Genomic DNA, 8,923 nt, shown 5'->3' with positions numbered 1-8,923 from the left:
TGAAACCCACCACTGAAGTAGATTAATAGGTACCACTTCAGTGGGAAGGTAACAGCGTTCTGTGCGCCTTTGGCTACCCATTGTCTTTCTTTTTAAGTATTTCTTTCTCAGCTTCTTATTATCTTGGTATATCTCTTCTACAAATGATTCAAGTTTGTCAGTGCCCTTAGTGAAATGCTATAGAGTGCAATAAAATATTCTAGGTATAGACTGGCCTGGACAGTGATAGGGATTATTTTCTCTTGACATAATTCTTCTGTTATGGCAGTTAAGGTTTTGGGGAGTGGCTGCACTACAGGTAGTCCTTCACTTAGAAACACAACCGGGACCAGCATTTCTGTTGCTAAGCAAAGTGGTTTCTAACAGAGTCATGCCTGATTTTACAATCTTTCGCCATGCTTGTTAAGCAAATCATTGCAGGAAGTGAAGGGAAACTCTTCTCCCTTTGACTTTGCTTGTCAGAAACCGGATGGGAAGGTTGCAAATGGTGATTACATGGGCCCAGGACACTACAGCCATTGTAAATATGTGCCCATTGCCAAGTGCCCAAATTTTGATCATGTGAGCATGGGGATGCTGTGACATTAAGTGTGCGGACTGGTCATAAGTCACTTTTTTCAGTGCCATTGTATGTTTCAATAGAATAGAATAGAATAGAATAGAATAGAATAGAATAGAATAGAATAGAATAGAATAGAATAGAATAGAATAGAATAGAATAGAATAATAGCATAGCATAGCATAGCATAGAATAACTTTATTGTCACTTTGAATCAGTGGTGAAATCCAAATTTTTTTACTACTGGTTCTGTGGGCATGGCTTTGTGGGTGTGGCATGGCTTGGTGGGTGTGACTTGGTGGGCGTGGCAAGGGAAGGATACTGCAAAATCTTCATTCCCACCCCACTCAAGGGGAAGGATACCATAAAATCCCCATTCCCTCCCCACACCTGGGGGAAGGATATTGCAAAATCTCCATTCCCACCCCACTCTGGAGCCAGCCAGAGGTGGTATTTGCCAGTTCTCCAAACTATTCAAAATGTCCACTACCGGTTCTCCAGAACCTGTCAGAACCTGCTGGATTTCACTCCTGCTTTGAATGTAGACTAATCGGCATACATTAAATGACATTTCATTGCATACAGCTCTCAAAGGGTCTCCACCTCCAATATACACTACTTAAGCATGACAAAATAAATAAATAAGTAAATAAATACAAAATTATGCATATACCCACATATATTATATGACACAGAGAAACAACACAGTCTAGTTTGAATGGCATAGGGAACAAAGCTGTTACAGAATCTGGAAGTCCTGCTAGAAATACTTCGAAACCTCCTCCCAGAGGGGAGCAACAGAAACAGACCGTGAAGTGGGTGTGTGGGGTCTCTAACAATGCTTTGAGCACTAAGCACATAGCGCTGATAAGCAGTATCCTGGATAACAGGAAGCGAGCTTCCTCTAATCTTTTCAAACAAATGGTTGTAAATTGAGGACTACCTGTATAGAGTTGGCTCATTTCAACTTGTGATCCACCAAGACCCGCAGGCCTCCTCAGCTGAGACTCATGTCTTTTTCTCATTAACGGTAAAACCGTGCCTCCTTCACAAGAGATTTGACGGCCGTTTGTCTGAAATGGTAGGTCTCCTGCTTGAGCAGGGGGTTGGTCTAGAAGACCTCCAAGGCCCCTTCCAACTCTGTTATTCTGTTATCTCTGTTGAGCCTCATTTGCTGGGTTTTGCCCAAAGTTTCAGTGTGGCAATCTCCTCCTGAATTTGATCTTGACCTCTAAAGTGCTTGTTGTCCTCTGCAGGATATCTCTGTGTTCCTCACAAATTTGATAATCATATGTTAAGCCCAAGTCTTGGAATGGAGCCCAGGAAGACACCACTCATTGCTTCTTTCATCAGGTACTTAGTATGATTGTTCAACAATGTCAGCTTAACCTTTCCTACAGGTTGTGATTTTTCTTCTGGATCTTGAGAATTACAAGAGAGAGTTAAACAAACCCTCTGAATTGAGTCTGGAAACAAATCAACAAGTAAACCCCAAGCCTGTCGGGTTTTTTTTGCTGAGTAATGTATGTTTTAAATTCCACAGCATCTTTAATACAGGTAGTCCTCGACTTGTGACCAGAATTGAACCCCAAGTTTCTGTTGTTAAGTGAGACATTTGTTAAATGAGTTTTGGCCCATTTTACCTTTCCTGCCACAGTTGTTAAGTGAAACTGGCTTCCCCGTTGACTTTGCTTGTCAGAAGGTCGCAAAAGGGGATCACATAACCCCTAAGGCACTGCAACCGTCATACATATGAGCCAGTTGCCAAGCACCTGAATTTGGAACACGTGACCGTGGGGATGCTGCAATGCTCGTCAGTGCGAAAAATGGTCATGTCTCTTTTTTCAGTGCTGTTGTAACGTCAAACGGTCACTAGAATGAACTGTTGGAAGTCGACATAACTATCTGTGTTATGTCTATTGCCCTGTCCTATAATGCTCCAATATCAAAATCATATATTTCTGATGAAACTTTTTCATTTTCAGAACTTCAGGGTTTATTTAATGAGAAATAAATCCTGTGCCAATACTTCAATAGTCAACTAATCCTGAAAGTCATCAGGGAGGTAAGAGGCAGTTTTGAGTCTGAAACCGCCATAAAGACATTTCAGGCAAAATGGCTACCTGCCCTGCTTGATTGGAGTGTCATCCAAACAGGGGTAAAAGTGTTTCTGGAGTTTAACAACCTCTTTCATCTCCTGAAATAGAGGTGACATCATGAGTGGCCTTCTGAAGGAACTGGCCTGTCTAGACACTTCCTCACCCTGACAGGTTACCTCACCCAGCATCATGTATATGTTAAATAGGAGCAGGGGGGGTGCCAAACTCTGGGGCCTTGGGATTAGATTGCTCATCTCCATCAACACTAACTGGCACCAGAAAGAGTAGAACCATTATTCCGCCTCTCTTCCTAACCCACTAAGCCACGGGTGTCAAACTGCCGCGTCACGTTCAGGGGTGAAATGTAAAATTTGTTACTACCACTTCTGTGGACATGGCTTGGTGGAGGAGTAATGTGACTGGGTGGGCATAGCCAACCTTTTTTTTTTTTTTTTTACTTTTAAAAGTAAAAAAAAGCCAAAGAGGCTATAAAAAAAATGCTTTTAAAAGCCTCTGACGATCCCAGCTGAGCCGCACAATCATAAGAGCCTTTTTTTTTTTTAATTTTTAAAAGCATTTTTTTGGCCGAAGAGGTTGTAGAAAAAATGCTTTTAAAAGTAAAAAAAAAAGAGCCTGTGATGATCGCACGGCTCAGCTGGACATGGGGGGGAGGGGCCGCAGGGATTTTTGCTATTGGTTCTCTGAACCACCTGCCGCTATTGCTACTGGATCAGGTGATCCGGTCCGAACCGGGAGCATTTCACCCCTGGTCACGTTGCCATCACGTGACTATGTTTTTTCCCTTCGCAGAGCTGGGGTGGGCGTGGCCTGCGCGTGATGCATCCAGCCCGCGGGCCACCAGTTTGATACCCCTGCTAAGCTATTCCAGAAGGAAACCATGATGAATGGTATGGAGACCCAGGAGGGCATAAAGGGGTGCCCACCGTCATCCAAAGCCCTCCAGAGATTACTCGCAAGCATGATTAATACTGTAACCCAACCTGAAATCAGACTGGGAAAAAATGGTCCAAATAATCTTTCAGGGAAGCAATTCATTTCCCACCAAAAGGAAGGTTGGATTGAATTTTTCTCTTTGTCTTCCTTCAGAAGCACTTTAGGCATCAGTTGCACAGTTTCATTTCAAAGTTCTTGTAAAAACCAGGGGAGGTTCCAGGATCCAAAGACACAGACAGTCTGCACAGGCCAGTGGTGTGTTCCTCCCGGTTCGGCCCGGTTCAGCTGAGCCGGTAGCGGTGATGATATGATGTCACCGAACCGGTTCTCTTTGTTCGGGAGCTGGGCCCTCCTGCCCCCCCAGTATTATTACCTTTTATTTGGCCCCGCCCCCAATCTATTCACTGCCTCCCGAGTCCCAGCTGATCGGCTAGAAGGAAAAAAACTGTTTAAACTCTTGCCGCGGGGCTTCAAAGGGCCACCCTACAGCTGATCAGTGTTAAAAGGCAGTGTGCTGGTAGACCAGGGTGCTCGAAAAACAAATGGGTAGACCAGTGCCTCCAAAAACAAATGAGTAGAACCGGTGCCTCTGAAAACAAATCGGTAGACCGGTACAGCTCTGCAAGCAGTTAAAAGCCTGGTAGACCAGTACCTCTGCTAAATCCTAAAGAATTGTCACATGACCATCAAGCCACGCCCACAAAATAAGCCACGCCCACAGAACTGGTAGTAAAAAATTTTAGAATCCACTCCTGGCATAGGTGTGATCTGATTCAAGATTATTGCCAAATCAGTTAGTCCTTCTAGCTCAGGGGTGTCAAACTCAAGGCCTGCGGGCAGGATCCAGCTATGGGGTGCTTAGATCTGGCCCACAGGGCCACCGTGGAGACAGTAAAGGACTGGCCCAGGGTGCCTCTGCCAGCGAAAACAGAGCTGGGAAGGGACAGAAAAGGAGAAAGGGAAAGAGAAATGACAAAGAAAAAGAAGGAAATATGGGAAAAGAGCAAGGAGGAAAAATAAGAAAAGAGTTGAAGGAAAAAGAAAGGAGAATGAAGAGGGAAGAAAAAAAAAGGTAGGTAGGTAGGAAAGGACGGAAGGAAGGTTGGTTATAATGAGAGTGAGGGAGGGTCTCAGGGAAGTCCTGCCTTAGCACCTGGCCACTACAGGTACCCCCGACATGAGTGACGTCGAACTGGCCCACCCTGGCCACATCCCTCCATCCCCCTGAGGTCAAGCACAACCCTGATGTGGCCCTCAATGAAATCAAGTTTGACACCCCTGTTCTAGCTCAATTGACAGAATTTAGACAAGATTCTTAATTCTCTAGGGATCTTGAACACCCTTGCTTCAGTAGTAACCCTTTCTCCCACCAAATTAAGCCAAATGAAGTTGACTTAAATTCACACTGTTATCTATCTACATTTAGCAGAATTTTCATGATCTGACAGCATAGGCAAGGAACTGAATTCAGCAAAAAGAATGCCGAGTTCACATAACACTATGCCCTGTCATTCTACAGAAGGTCTCTTAATACAGTACACAAGATTTCTTTTTAAAAAACCTCTAGTGATGGAGCACCCAAAACTTCTGAAGGCAATTGTTCTCAACTAAGAAATTTCTCCTTAGTTCTAGGTTGCTTCTCTCCTTGATTAGTTTCCATCCATTGGTTCTTATCGTACCTTCTGATGCTTTGGAAAATAGTTGACCTCCTTTTCTAAAAAAAACATTGCAGCTAATATAAAATGCCCATTCAACATTGATTAAAACAATACCAGCAACCGATGGGACAGTTTTTAATTGTGGTGGATTTTTCAAGCATGACATACCTACAGTGCAAACTTCTCCTCCACCATATGTAGTCTTCTTAGACTTCACCGTTTTATATCCTACATTCCAGTGTGGAGTCCAAAGATCCCAGCAAATTCTTATTCAATAACTGAAGTAGCAGATAAGAGTCAACAGTCTCATGTTGCCAAGCAATGATTCTGAGTTTCTTTGTGGATTTTTCAGTTACTATGAAGACAACAGGGTGAGCATGCACATCATACCAAATTTTGTCTGCCTTCCTTAAACAGTAAGGACAGATTTGATCCTTCCATCAATGAGTGCTCCAGGAATGAGAAGATAGGGCTGGATCCAGCTCAGAACAGATACTGATCCCGCTCATGACTGAGCAATATTTAGAGCCTTGATAGTACAGGGGTTTAGTGCACCCTGTTATTAACACAGCTGCCTGCAATTTCTGCTGGTTCGAATCTCTCCAAGGCTCAAGGTTGACTCAGCCTTCCATCCTTTCTAAGGTAGGTGAAATGAGGACCCAGTTTGTGGGGGCAATAAGCTGACTTTGTATAAAATATACAAAAGTATGAAGGCTATTGCTTAACGCATTGTAAGCCGCCCTGAGTCTCCGGAGAAGGGCGGCATATAAATCAAATTAAAAAAAAAAAATATTTGATGGACAGCAACTTTTTGAAACTGGATCCTTTGCAAGGTTCGGACCTATCATCCTTAACTAGAACTTCTTTTGCCCAGAAATGATGAATATGGCAGTATGTGGAAATAGCAGACTTTTGCCAACCATTTCATATTTTATTGACCTAGTTGCATTCACAGTGTTGCTATCACTCTTAGTGTCCCGGGATGAAATAAACTGAATGTTACACACACACACAAGAACACAGCTGCTGGAAACTGGATGGTGTAGATAACTTTCTAATTAACTGCATTAATGGTTAGAGGGCCCACATTAAGTTACCTTTCAGGTCTTTACTCCGCATTCAAACAACTGCTTTTCTTTTCAGCAACTGTGCCCCAAATCAATTTGCTCATCGGGACTTCAGCCATTAAGGCATGATTTTATGACAGTCCTGCTTAGGGCTATTTTAACTGGTTTTCCTAGCTCAGTCTTACAATTAAGAGCCTATAAATGACATGCGGAATGGAACAGTAACATTCCAGCACCTGGTTAAATGGTGTTCTTCAATCTCTAGCAGTCCATCTCATTAATTTAGTGTGGTTGCAGACAGGGCTTTGGATGTGAAAGCAGAAGCATGCAAGGGTACAAGTGTGGCGCTCATTTGCAGCTTCTTAAAGCAGCCACTCCTTTTCCTAGATCACATAGTTGTTTCATTCCAGAAAAAGGAATGAACTGTTGACTGCAGCTACCACTGCATTTACATATCCCCATGCCAGCCAAAGCACCATAGTCCTAACAGACAGCACTATAATTCAGTTCATCAGACTAGACAAATAAGTCTGCTCTTTTGTAGGGAAACATGAATGTATATCATTCATCTCGGCAGAGTTCAGTATCCTTTGACAACTGCAGAATATTCACTGTCAAAATTGAAGGATTCCGAAAGATCTCCTGTATGGAGAATTAGTGCAGGGAAAGTGTCTCAGAGGGAGACCACAGCTGCGATATAAGGATATCTGTAAGAGGGACCTAAAGGCCCTGGGAATGGACATTAACAACTGGGAAATCTTGACCTCCAGTCGTTCAGCTTGGAGGCTAAAGTCACAGCATGGCCTTCTCCAATACGAAGAGACACTTGTTCGGCAGGCTGAGGCAAAGAGGCAGTCCCAGAACCAGCGAAATCTGGGGGTTGGGCAGGGGACAGAATGTATCTGCCTCAGGGTGGAAGGGATTGCCACTCTCGAATTGGCCTTTTTAGTCACACTAGGTGCTGTTTTAGGACCTCTTTCCAGAACACGATACCATAGTCTCTTGAGACTGAAGGATGCCAATGAATAGCGAAGGTTTTTAATTTAGGAAAGCTATAACTGCAGTTAAACATCAACTAGAACGATATAATTTTTCCAAATTTCTTTTACATAATATTTTTCAACTGCACAGAGCTGTTGCATGAAAGGATTTGTTTTAATAAAACTAAGAGGAAAAAAAGGATAAATCAAGAAATTGTAACTTGTGTTTTATGTTTGACAAGACCATCTGATTCTCTTTGCTTAGCAATGTACCAGTGTATGTTCATTTGGAGTAAATATTAAAGATTGTTCTAATGTGCATATATATATATAAAACTTTCATAACAATTGCAACCTAACTGTATGAAAGTATAACCATTTTTATACTTCTTGTCCTCCCTTCCACCAGGCATCCATAGTTACACTAGAGCAGTGATGGCAAACTTTTTGGCGCCAAGTATCCAAAGCGGAACGCACACATGCGTATGCACGCGCACACATGCCGAAGCGCTAGAAACCAGAAGACCACCTGGTCATTCCGGTGCATTTGAAGACCAGCTGGCCGGCACACATATGCGCGCCAGAAGCCTGAAGATCGGGTGGTGTTCTGGTTCCTAGCTCATCTTCGGGTTTCCAGTGCTCCGGCATGCGCGAAGACCAGCTGGCCGGCGTGCATGCGTGTGCTGGAAACCAAAAGAGCAGCTGGTGTTGGTGTGCATGCCCACAGAGAGGGATCTGTATGCCACTTCTGGCACGCGTGCCATAGGTTTGCCATCACGGCACTAGAGCATGTAAATTAAATGGATTAATATATGAGTTGTTAGCTGATTTATATGAGAGTTATGGCTGTGCTCTAAACTGAGTGAAGAATAGAATTGCAGATTAGTTCAGTTGCCCCAAGATTAATTGGTCTGTGCTGAATCTAAACCTTGCTAAGCTAAAAAGAGACAGATAATTTATTTGTTTTGGAGCTCCTGTTGGATTAAATGACTGAGTCCACACAGCATTCTAAGCTTTATTTAACCATAGTTACTGAACAAACCACAAGGGTTAGAGTTAACACAATATGTTAGTCTAAAACCAAATACATCCCACAAAATGGCTTTGTGCAATATGTGCTTTATGGCTTTATGTCAAAGGCATGGCGGCCAATGTAAAAGGCAACTCAGTTCAGCTGCATAGAATACGGACTTTGAACACTGCTATCATTCAAGAAACTCTTCCAATGGACACCCCTGTCCTCCCCCCCGGAAATATTTTGTTCAAGGTCAATAAATCCATATCAAACTAATGAAATCCTGTATCACAAAGATTTCTAACTAAAATAAGACACTCAAGATATATTCTAAGACTTGAGTTGGATTTCAGCCTACCCCCAGGAAGTTCCTATTTGCTGTTCTTAAAGTGGGAGGGAATGAATTACTCATCTTTCTGGATGATCTAAACATTGAATGATGCAGTATACTGCAGAGAGAGGAAATTCAGTACTTCATCTTACATAATTGAAACAATGACTAACTGCCGTCTTCTTAGGCTGACTATTGGACATCATGAGGTAATTTACGGTATTCATTTTTTAAAAGATCCATCCCCCCCCCATTGAAAA

This window comes from Pituophis catenifer, unplaced genomic scaffold (assembly GCF_029215685.1).
Source record: "Pituophis catenifer annectens isolate HBS135680 unplaced genomic scaffold, rPitCat1.0.hap2 SCAF_2, whole genome shotgun sequence".
NCBI lineage: Eukaryota > Metazoa > Chordata > Lepidosauria > Squamata > Colubridae > Pituophis > Pituophis catenifer.
The sequence above is the reverse complement of the archived record's forward strand: the minus strand, read 5'-3'. Positions refer to the sequence as shown.